The following is a 12,964-nucleotide window of genomic DNA, read 5'->3' on the forward strand; positions in this document are numbered from 1 at the left end:
GCACAGTGCACAGGCGATGAAAGATAAGTACTTGAGCAAGCATAAACAAACGGAGAGTCGGTCCCAAACCTTGAGGTACCAATGTAAGTACCACAGTTTCCATGGGCATTTACAGTTGGTTTGCAGCTCAAATCAGTGCAATACCTTGGCATTGATTGATTTGCACACCCATGTTTACCAGAGCTTTTAGCTACTTCGGCCTGTGCTTTCTATGAGTGAACTATTGACCATCACTTCTGAAACATCCTGTATATTGCATCTAATGACAACAAATAGACCTGACCTCTTTGAGGATGTCTGCATTGGAACTGATAGTGACCGTGATGAGGTTTTGCAACAATGATAACCAATGTACAAAAGACTATTAAAACAAGCAGAAGGATATTTACATCCAGTAAACCAGATTAAAAAAAATCAGCAGTGTCATATCTCAGTGAGGAACTTCAAACTTTCAGCACAGGGCAGGGCAGAAGCATGTAGAGGAACTATGGCTCAAGATTAAATGAATAATTGACCATGCACTGGATATGTGTGTACCTAGTGGAACAGTTCATAATGGAAGGGACCCTCCACAATATACAGACACTGTCAAGAAACTTCTAAAGAAACAGATTACTGAATAATAAATGCATAATAAAGCATAGGGCTACAGATAAACGCAATTGGCTGGCAAGAGTGCAATGTGAGATGTCTTCAATGACTACTGTAGTAGAATATTGTCAAATGATATTTCACAAAACCCAAAGAAATTCTGACCATGTGTAGTGGCTGTTAGTGACACCAAAGTTAGTGTCCAGTCCCTAGAGAATAAGACAGGAACTGAAATTGGCAGTAGCAAAGTAAAAGGTGAAACACTTAACTCCATTTTCAAATGTTTCTTTACAAATGAAAACCCAGGAGAATTGCCTCAATGTAATCCTCATGCCACTGAAGTGATGAATGAAATACATATTAGTGTCAATGGTGTTGAGAAACAGCTGAAATCGTTAAAATTGAACAAAGCTCCAAGCCCCGATGGAATCCCTGCCAGATACTAGACTGAATTTGCAGCTGGGTTAGCCCCTCTTGTAACTATAATCTATCGTAGATAGAAGCCGTGCCCAGTTCTTGATAAAAAGCACAGATTATACCCATCTACAGGAGAGGTAGTAGAAGTGATCCACAGAACTATGTCTAATATTCTTGACATTGATTTGTTGTGAATCTTAAAACATGTTCTGAACTCAAACATAATAAGGTATCGTCAACAGAAAGACATCCTCAGAGCCAACCAGCATGGCTCTTGAAAACAGCATTTGTGTAAAATGCAAACTCACACTTTTTCACAAGACGTACTGACAACTTTGGATCAAGGTAGTCTGTTAGTTGCAGTATTTCTTGATTTCACGAAGTACTAGACTCCACACCACACCTACTCAAAGGTACAATCATATAAAATCCAATCTGTGACTGGTTAAGTTTGGTAGGGAGGATGCAGCATGTTATATCGGATGGGGAATCATCATCAGATGTAGAAGTAACTACAAGTATGCCCTGGAAGCGTGTTGGGACCATTGCTATTCATGTTATATATTACTGACCTTGCAGACAATATTAATAGTACCCATGGACCTTTTGCAAATGATGCAATTATCTATCATAAAATACCATCTCAGAGTAGCTGCTAAATATTCAGACAGATTTTGACAAGATTTCAAAGTGGTGCAAAGACTGGCAACACGCTTTAAATGTTCAGAAATGTAAAAAAGTGCATGTCACAAAAAAAAAAAATGTAGTATCTTATTATTATAATATCAATGAGTCACTGCTGTAATTGGCAAACTCTCACAGATATCCATGCATAGCACTGTGTAGGGATATGAAATGGAATGATCACATAGACTCAGCTGTGAGTAAAGTAGGTGGTAGATGTAGTTTAATTGGCAGAATACTGGGGAAGTGCAATCAGTCTACCAAGAAGATTGCTCACAAATCACTTGTGACTGGTTCTAGAATATTGCTCAGTTGTGTGGGACCGAATCAAATAGGACTGGCAGGGGACACTGAACATGTACACAGAAGACCAGCATGAATGGTCACAGGTATGTTTGATCCATCGCAGTGTCAGAGAGATACTGAAGGAACTGAACTGGAAGACTCTTGAAGATAGACAAACTATCCCGAGAAAGTATAGTAACTAAGTTTCAAGAAGTATTGCTCACATAGGAATCTTGAGGATAAGATTAGAATAATTACTGCATGCACACAGGCATTCAGAGAATCATTCTTCCCGCACTCCATACGTGAATAATGGAACAGGAAGAAACCCTAATAACTGGTACAGTGGGGCGTACCCTATGCCACACACCTCTCAGTGGTGTGCATAATTTAGACTTTCCTTGACTTAATTATGAAAAAGGAAGTTTCCACTCACCATATAGCGGAGACGATGAGTCGCAGTAAGGCAAAACAAAAAGACTGTCACAAATAAAGCTTTTTACCAGTAAGGCCTTCGTCAAAAATAGACACCACACACACACGCACACACGACTGCAGTCTCGAGCAACTGAAGCCACTTACTTGCCTGAGACTGCTGTCGCGCTTGTGTGTGTGTGTGTGTGTGTGTGTGTGTGTGTGTGTGTGTGTGTGTGTGTGTGTGTGTGTGTGGTCTATTTTTGACGAAGGTCTTACTGGCTGAAAGCTCTATTTGTGACAGTCTTTTTGTTGTGACTATCTGCGACTCAGCATCTCCACATATGCTTTTTGTAATATTGTTACATTCCATCCCAGATTTTCCATTTTTTGATTCTTTCCTTGACTTTTTTTTAAAACGTGACTACAGGACCTACAGCTGATGTTATGGGATAAAGTCAGCACCAGCGTGCCAGTTGGGAATTACAGAGAAGAGAAAAATGTGAGAAGAGGTCAGTAAATCGCACATTGACCGACCTCCCTGCAGGACGACAACATGTCAGCAGCAGCCCTAGGTGAAGCGGATGTAAGTGCCGCACATGACTGGGGGCTGCCACCACTTCGACAGCAGCTTCAATGTTAGCCACTTTGTTAGCTGCCGCATTGTAGCCTCTATCATTTCAAATCTCTACGTAGCCCAGACCTGTGTTTGTCTGTTCTGAAGAAGACTGTTATTTTGTATGTCACCCTTTGTTTGCGGCACACACATCTAAGTTAAGCATTCATAATTGTCTTTTCATAATAAAACTCATTAATACGAGTTGTTTGCGTGTTTGTCTAGTGAACCGAGTATGCAAGATTCCTAGGCACAACAGTTGACATAAAGAGGATATGATGAGCAGCAGACAGGCACATTTAAAAGTAAACTGTTGGATATTTTTGACGTTCAGACGAAGTCCTTCATCAGATGAATATTAAGACGAGTTCTTACCAGAAAGGAAAAACCAAAATGTGGTGCACCAAAATCTGTACACTACTAGCACCAACACCGAAGGAAGTGACAAATGGCCTGAGAGTAGTAACCCACATTTACTCCATCTTTTCATTTGTAGGGACAGGGGGAGGGGGGGGGGGGATGATTAAGCCAATTGCTGTGTGGATTTTCAGTCACTTCAGAGGAGTTTTGACCTACTAGTTTCACCATATTTGCACAGAGCTCCTGCTCATCAACCCTATAATGAACTGATTATAACTGTTCCACTTTTTTTATCCCATTGATGCTCACTTCTGTCGTGTGAATCTAACAAACATCTACATGAGACATTGCCTTCCGACAATTCCTGTTTGTTGATTTAGGTCTGCCTCTGCTAATGTTAGATCAAACTTGTCAGTAATAGCTGTAATAGTTCTACCCTGTGCTAATTTACTTGCTTACATTGGGCCACGTTGGTAAAGATCTCAAACACAGTAGCCTCAACAATTCCGAACTTAAGTGGTACTCTGAAGAATTGGTTACCCCATAGCAGTCAGCAAAAAAAGATCCCTGACAATGGCAGTGCTGTCGCCAGCTTTTAATTCTAAAGCGCAAATGGTTGCAGATGTGAACAACAATCACTTATAGAGCTGCAACAATACTGAAACACTGCTATACAGATATTTATAAAATCAGGTTATATGACTGGTCAAGGCAGACATGAAAAGCATCCACATCAAGCCCACTGCAACTGTCAGGAATCTGTTTTCATTGCGTCTACTACAGCACCTCGCAGCTTTGTAGATGCACTACTTGTATTTAAATTACAACTTACTCACAATGGTCAATGCATTCCTTACAGCTCCATAGCTTTATCACTAAGATAAGGGATGTGATTGAAACTAGATACTAGTGTTGTGTTTTCAAATATGGTGATATACTTGTACTTATGTCCCAGCTGAATGGTTTGCTGATTCATCGCCCAGCCTAAACTACTAACGACAGGAACTTGAAATTTGCAAGCATTGATGTTATACTTCAGACATGGTTTACGAATGGATTTTTCAAAATTCAACCCCCAAGAGGGTGAAATAGGGAATGAAAGGTTTTTTGAAAATATGTAGCTATTAACTCAGTTTTTAAGCTAGACCTACGAAAATTGGTATTTGGTTCCCTCGTTAGAAATAAAGAAAGGTGTTTTGGCATTTTTGGATATTTAACCCTTGTGAGGGTTAAGTAGTGGGTAAAACAAATTATTGAAGAACTACTAAAGTATTTTAAAACTGCTCTGTGAAAATTGGTATATGACTTCTCAGTTACAAATAAAGGAATACTTGTTTTAGAGTTTTTGGAAATTCAACCCCTAAGGGGTGAAATAGGGAATCAAATGTTTGATGAAACTGTTCCATTATGAAACCATTTTTAAAGCTAAATCTATGGAAATTTGACTTCTTAGTGAGAAATAAAAAAATATATGGGTTTCACTGATTTTGTGAAGTCAACCCCTATACGAGGGGAATAGAGGATGAAAGTTTTTATGGAAATATTTCATTAAGCAAGCTTTTTTCAAGTTAAATCTGTGAATATTTGTATTTGGCGTCTCTGTCATCATCATCATCATCATTTAAGACTGATTATGCCTTTCAGCGTTCAGTCTGGAGCATAGCCCCCCTTATACAGTTCCTCCATGATCCCCTATTCAGTGCTAACATTGGTGCCTCTTCTGATGTTAAACCTATTACTTCAAAATCATTCTTAACCGAATCCAGGTACCTTCTCCTCGGTCTGCCCCGACTCCTCCTACCCTCTACTGCTGAATCCATGAGTCTCTTGGGTAACCTTGCTTCTACCATGCGTGTAACATGGCGTCTCTGTTAGAAATTAAAAAAAATACACATTTCACTGACTTTGGAAATTAAACCACTCTGGAGGTGGAATAGGGGGTGAAATGCTGTATGCAAATATTTCACTGCGCATGCATTTTTAAAGCTACATCTTTGAAAATTGGTATTTGGCTTCTCGTTTGCTTATAAAAAAACATACTTTTGCTGTTTTTGGAAATTCAATCCCTAAGGGTTGAAACAGAGCAAAACTGATTCAGTGGCTCATTCTCACCCAGCCCAAACTGCTAAGGATACAAACTTGAAACCCGGAGAGGGTGTTGATCTTATACCGCAGGCATCAATTAAGAAGAGATTGTTCAAAATTCCGCTCCTAATGGGGTAAATTAGGGGTTAAAAGGTTTCTTGAAAATATGTCACTATTAAGATCATTTTGAAGTTAGAACTATGAAAACTGGTGGTTGGTTTCTGTCAGAAATTTAAAAAATTGTGCTTCAGCACATCTGGACTACAATCGCTAACGGAAAAGCAGTGTGGGAAAGTTTTTTTTGGAAATAAATCATTATTAAAGAACTACTAAAGCATTTTTAAATGCTACATCTAGAAAAACTGGTATCTGACTTCACGCTTGGAGGGAAAAAAAAAAGAAAAAAAAAAAAAAAAATTTACATGTTACAGTGTTTTTGGACATTCAACTGCAGAAGAGAGTGAAATGGGGGATGAAAAATTTTATTAAATTATTTCATTATGAAAGTATTTTCAAAGTTAAATCTATGAAAATTTATACCTGTTTCACTGTTATGGAAATTCAACCCCTTCACAGGTAGAATGTCGAACGAAAATTTTTATGAAAATGTTTTGTTACATTAACAAAATTTTGAAGCTAAATCTATGAAAATTGATATTTCACTTCTCAGTTATATATAAGGAATGTGTTTTAGTGAATGAAAGTTTCTATGGAAATATCGCTGAAAGAGTGCCAAAGGAACGATTAATAAAAACCTTTGAGACCAACTACCAGAATCTCTTTTTTCTGTCAGAAGTACTTTCAGAAAAAACCATGCTTTTACTGTCTTAATTAAGGTGAAAAGCTTAGGTGTTACAATTTTCTCCTCTTAATCCAGTACCGGTACTATCTATTCAGAAATTCATGCCTGGAGTAGGTGTATTTGTTAGACAGGAAATATTTCCATTTGTTTTTAAAACTTCCATTACATACTGGAACTATAAGTCACAAGGGAGGTGGTCAAACACTTTAATGGTTGCATACTTAAGTCACTTTCTGTGCAACACTGACGTTATAAGTTGTGGACAGAAGATGCTATGTTTTTGTATTTTGATATAGCATCAAAATTTTTGAAATTTTTTTCCGTTACAGCAATGTTTATGAAATGTATAGAAAGGAAAATCTAAAGAAACACATTATGTTCACACAGAGACAGATTAGCATTTCGTTCATATATTCAACAATTCACTATGTTCAGCAGATCACTTAAATATGGAGAACCTTCAGTGATGTTGAAAAAGTCAAAGTACACGTTAAAAAAAAATGCAAGCAAATAGTTAAAACTTAATCTGTGCTCCAAATTATAAATAAATTATCATCACATTGCTTAATTGTATCCAAGCTTATGCTACTTGCTACCCAAACTACATTATCTGGCCCTTCTCTGGGACTGGAAGAATTGCTGCAAGTCGGACGACTCTGGGCCAATATGGAAGGTTTCCAACCATAGCTACAGAACAATACAACATGTCATAGCACTGCAATAGATAGTGTGAATACAATACTGATTCCAGAGTGCTGCTTGCTCTGTGAAAAAGAGTCCGCACTTGTTTCCCCTACATTTGTCCCAGTATCCCCTGCAAAAGCACCAAGATGTGTTCAGAATGAAGTTCCGCAGAGTTTCGCAGGAGAACTTCTGTGAAGTTTGGAAGGTAGGAGATGATTATAACAACAACAAGAACGAAAGCTGCAACTTTGAAAAGAGTTGCTGTTTACCTCCCATTGGTCCCCTAATATTTATCTCATGGTGTAATTTTCAAAGCAAATGGTTACCTATTTATGACAACACACAATCCTGCTTACAATACATTATTAGGCCTAATTGTCATGCAGCTTTATGACAAAAACTGCTACCTGCCATGTAGCTAAAAGCAATTTTTAATCTTGGTGTGTAGGTACTCAGATACCTTGTAAAAAGAGTGGAAAATTAGACATGTTTCAAATTTATTTTGACTTGTTGAGAAATCTTAATTTCTCTATTTGGCTTAGATGTGAAATGTGCCTATGCACAAGCGTACATAACTCCACTCTGAAACCTAGACATGGAAGCAAAATATAAATGAAAATTATTTTTTGTGTCTTTTAAATGTATAGATCACAATTCATAAGAAACTGATTTTTTATTGTAAACAACAAAAACCATTAAGCAGTAAATGTACTGGTAACTGAGTTTAAAAATATGAATGGCAACAGAGAGACTGTCACAGGCATGAAACTTAACTTCACAATGAGGGAACATTGCATGTGTGGTCCCACATGGGAAGATACTTGGCCTACCCCCATCCTTAACATTCACAAATGATCTTCCAGTGGTGTTGGAAGCATGGTTCAAAACCTGCAGTGATCAAACGACACAAGCATACTGAGCATGAGTCTAAAAACAACTTCAACAGACACAGATGTGATCACAACCAAACAAGCCTACAGCAAACAGTGTTTTATTCTCAGAAAGACTAATATTATGCTGTTTTAAACAAGCAAAAGTGAGCTGCAAGCACCATAAGTAGAAACTAACAATAATAAATTACATGACACAAGGAAAAATACTTGGGGTCCAATAGCATAACAGGTTAAAATGGAGCCAACATTTAAACTAACCAAAAAGTTTGCTTTGTCTTCAGAAGTACTTGTCATTTTGTTTACCCAAACACAATGTGTCTGCTTATTTAGAATATTTTCACTCAATTATTATACTGGAGAAATGTGTCTAAAGCAGCACATTTCCTAACCTATCCTCACCTTATGTTGTCCTGCTTTGTAAATATTTTATATGTGTATATTAAATATATTTGTTTCTGATATGTCTGATACTATTGTACCAAATGGTACAAATAAATAAATAAACAACAAATAATTTGTTCAGCGGAAGTGAGAACTAAAAATACTATGCAAAGAACCAACCACAAATCACACGCAGCTCTTTTTTTAAGGATATTGGAATTCTGAAATTCATTTCCCGAGACATGTCGCTTCCAATAGAAATCACTTCCAGCTGAACTGTGATCGGTAGTAACAAAACACAAAAAAATCCTTTTCATGTAGACTTTGCTTCCTTGTGTAGGATTCAAAATGGATGTATTTGCGTGCACACAAAGGTATTCAACAAGGTCCCATCCAACATGAAGCAAGAAATTTGGAATCCCTGCGAATTCCAAAGAAAATTAAGAACATACAATTTCACCCACTCTTTCTACAATTTATCTGTAGGTCTAGATTCAAGGACTGAAAAGTTCGGAGAGTTACACTGAAAATAAGAGTTGACTGCAAAGCAGTACGGCGAACAATAAAACTAGTAAGCAGGACTATGCACATAACGACATGGTGGCTACTACAAATACTACAACTATTTCTTTGATAAATACCAATGAGAAGAGATAAATGTTAAGCTACAAACAGTACCAAAACAGCAGTTACTTAAATTAGCCAAGGAAGCAGCAACGCAGTGTACAAATTAAGTTTTGATGATTTGCTGGTCTGCTATTAATGTACACAATGACTCCTGGGACAGTCCTGAAAGTTCTCCTAGATGTAACATATACACAATCAATGAATATGATTACTGAAATAAACAATTGGAAAAAAGGGGTGCATTTCAAGATTTTTTTCCTTTATTGTGTGACATTTGTTTTATTTCCTTTGTAAATCAGTGTCTTTTTACTTGTAAAAGTAATAGGGCTATTAGTATACTTACATCAATATAGCCTAGATGCCTTGTTCAAGAACTTCTATTAAATTTAAGTATGTTCTGTACAGTTTTTTTTTTTTTTTTTTTTTTTAAGAATCATTAGCATAATCTTAATACTGTTGTCATTATTCACATTTCAATTTCTCAAAGTACTCGACACTTTAAAAATTGCTCTCATAGATACATACTTAATCTCATTACTGTATGCTGTCTGTTCATGAAATCATGGCAAATTTAACCAGAAAGTGACAAATCACGCACTGAACATCTTCTAAGTCTACTGCTATACTCCTTTCTCATGCATTTCTCTTTAGTTTGTAACTTAGATTATTCATCAAACTACCATACTAAAAAATTATCAATCACAACTTTCCTGAACTTATCTAATTGAAAACACATAACCGATATCAAATGCATTTTCAGTCACTGCCACATTAACAATTCTATACAAATTATGTAACTTCCTACAACTATAAGGCATGTAAACAATCACATACGAAGGACCTGTCCATGAACTGAAAACAGGTTTTTGAAAAGGAGTGAGTGCATTTATTGAGCATTCCTTCCGTTACATCAAGTAAAACGAATTACTGCAAATAATACACGCAAATACAAATATTTCACATTGGTGTCTTTAAAAAGCCTGATAATTATTTCAGTCTGCTAGCCATCGAACAGTTTGAATGCCCTTCCACTTCCATCACTGAATGGACTAAAATATATTCTCACACTGACTAATTTTAAAGTTTCTCTGGATCATAAAAATCAAAACGCAATATAAGAAACATTTATCACATGCAATAAGTCTCTCGTGACCTACACAAACTTCTGTCCGACTGTCAACACATCACAAACTGTACGGAAAACTGTATAACTTACAGGCGCTGGAGGTAAGCATTATTTCTTTGGAGTGGTGTTCACTTTCTTTAACACTATTCTTCCCCAATATCGAATTAAATGAAAATATAAACACAATAAGATGAAAGAAAACACACAGCTCAACCGTTTCTTCGTAGAGCAAGATACTCACAGTTCATTGTAGGTGCAAATCTTAAATAATAATCTTAAACACTGCTTCCACGCCCCTGATACGTCGTCAACCTCAGCGTCACCATTACAGCACAAGAAAGCTACATATCAGGGGCGAAGATATGCCTTGTTTTGAACATGAAGAGCGTAGGAAATCTGAACAGGCTTTAGATTTCTCTTTTTTGTGGAAAACTGTGCAGTTTGTAACTTAACAATTCTTTAACCCATGTATAAACTAACATTGCGATATTTTTTCCAACAATGTTTCTGGCAACTACTAAATGGAGGACATTTACTACAGTTGTACTTTGTAGAAGAAAATACCGGGCCGTTCCTAGTGGTTGTGTCGGTAGCAGAAGAAACAGTGTTTCATGCACTGCGCGGCGCTAGCTCATTTTTATGCCACTAACTCTGATTTCTTCGTTGCGATTGTGCGTGCGGGACGAAATTAAGTAGACAATTCAACAAACTGTCGAATTAGCGACTTTGTTGAGTGCATGTGGACCTTTACGAGAGAAGAGGCATAACAGAAAGCACTAATCAAGCATAAATTATATGAGGCTTGTATAAAAGCACAATTGAACTTTTAAAACAAAAAGTAGTTTTTGTGTGTGTGTGTGTGTGTGTGTGTGTGTGTGTGTGTAGTGCATATTATGTGAAGATATCTGATCTCTTTTACACTAATTTCAAATAAAATTTGATGAAGAGTGTTTCAATGGTAAAATATATCTTTGTTGGTGGAATGTTTGATCGGAGCGATAACAAGGCTCCTAAAAAATTACAGAATGAGTTTTGTTCAGTATTTGATAGCCAAATGAAGGGTCGTAAATGAATAAATGGGGTATCAATTTAACCAGCGTGAAGCCTAGTTTTGTAAAAGAGATTTAATTGCTTGAAAGCAAGAAGTAAGAATTGGTGATTTGAAGGAAAATTAAAATATATCACAAACAGCTTCAGCTACCGATGTTAATGAAGTCTACATCATGCGTAAAAAGTTACATTGGTGTAAACTGGTAGAATTATTTCTTTCACGTAGAAAAAAATGAAATAAATACCAAATTACAGCATATGTTTGAACATCCTTGCTTTCTTGATGTTTACTTTAATCTGGACGGTATTTATTGTGTACGCTACAACAAGTTAGCATTGCCAGAATGGTGGCCCTGAAAAGGAAAAGAAGCAAAGGATAACAGGGACATAAATCGTCGAAAACGATGGATATGTTGACACAAACACTGGACGTGGGAATCGGAATGGAACAAGACTTACCATTTGGCCCTCGATCACAATCCGTGACCAATTTGCCACAAAATGATATGATAGATGTATATATGCAAGGAAGGAGTACAATGTAGTGGTGATGTGGAAAAGTTTTAATAGGAATAATTATCAGGTGACTAATTCCTTATCGATATGGGTTTGGAAGTTAGTGTCTGACCAAGAGGTGTCAGTGACACACTGACTGCAGCAATGAAACATTTACTTATTGCGGCCATAATTCGAGGATCGCTACCTACGACAAAAATAGATTAACTCTACAGCTATGTTCAAGCTTCCACCCAATAGGGACTTTTGTGATAGCAGATGTTCCTGATCACATAACCTGTTCGGACTTTTTACGTTATTATCGGCTTATGACCAACCTAGTCGAGCTTCGATTAGTATCAATAGCCACAGAACAGATACCTCATACTATGCTTTTGGCATTACAGCTAACACACTGCGACATGCCAGTGGTCTACCGCACAAATATGCCCCGCGCCACTACCGCGTCATCAATGGACCTAACCAAATGGGAATTCCAAGGAATCCAGATACCCCCCCCAAGAAATTACAGATGACCTACTTGCCATGTAATGAAATTTGGAGATATAAGGGGCGATCAAAAAGTTTCCATTTGAGGGAATGGTTGCAGTTATATGCAATGTATCACGACTCCAAAGTGGGTATGTAAGCACTGAAATGATCGTACGGCCAGGATATCCCCTTCGGCAACTTGCGTGTCAATAATGATGAAAATGACGGTAAAAGACACACAACATCCAGCGCTATGCCAGGAACTGACATGTCAGCAAGGGATTAGTCTGGCAGTCGTGTCTTTTCGAGGTGTGTGTGGTAAATGCGGAATGTGAACCATGACGACGTTATAACAAATGCGTTCAAACACTACTGATGCGATGGTATTAGCTGCAGAACGACAGATACTGGTAGATATCATCGGGGAATGAAGAAAGTGTATGGAACAGCATGTCTATCGAAAAGCATCACTGGGGAATAGTTTAACAAGGAGTGCTGCTGCTTCATGATAACATGCATCTCCATACTGCTAATATCTTAAAGAAGAATTTAGGCCGATCAAGAGGGAGACATCGGACACCCATCCAATTGTCCTGATGTCTCCTCATGGGATTACCATGTCTTCCCTTATAAAAAGGCCTTGAAAGGTTGACGATTCCTGTTGGACAAGCATATGCAGAAGCCGTTTACGAACTTCTTCACGTAGCAGGGTACTATTATTTTACCAAACAGCTATCTTCAATTTGGTACATCACTAGGATGATTTCCTAAATACCCACGGCCATTTTGAGTGGGCGACATACAGATTTTGGGTTGTGTGGTCTTCGAAAGTGAACTTTTTGATCGCCCCTTGTATTTTGATTTTCAGTCATATGACGAATAAGGGATACCCATTATCGTTATGCAATAAGACTATCGATAGATTTGTTGTTGTTGTTGTGGTCTTCAGTCCTGAGACTGGT

General features: G+C 37.5%; 1 protein-coding gene across 1 annotated transcript in view; it reads right to left on the bottom strand.

The window, feature by feature from the left end:
* Window positions 1-10,289, bottom strand: part of LOC124619287 (gastrula zinc finger protein XlCGF57.1) — a 135,415-nt gene extending 125,126 nt beyond the window's left edge. Inside the window, exon 1 of the mRNA XM_047145557.1 lies at window positions 10,207-10,289. The gene's annotated coding sequence lies outside the window, so the exon portion shown is untranslated. The remainder of the gene's footprint in view (window positions 1-10,206) is intronic.
* Window positions 10,290-12,964: the final 2,675 nt, after the last annotated feature.

This window comes from Schistocerca americana, chromosome 6, assembly GCF_021461395.2.
Source record: "Schistocerca americana isolate TAMUIC-IGC-003095 chromosome 6, iqSchAmer2.1, whole genome shotgun sequence".
In the NCBI taxonomy this organism is placed as follows: Eukaryota; Metazoa; Arthropoda; class Insecta; order Orthoptera; family Acrididae; genus Schistocerca; species Schistocerca americana.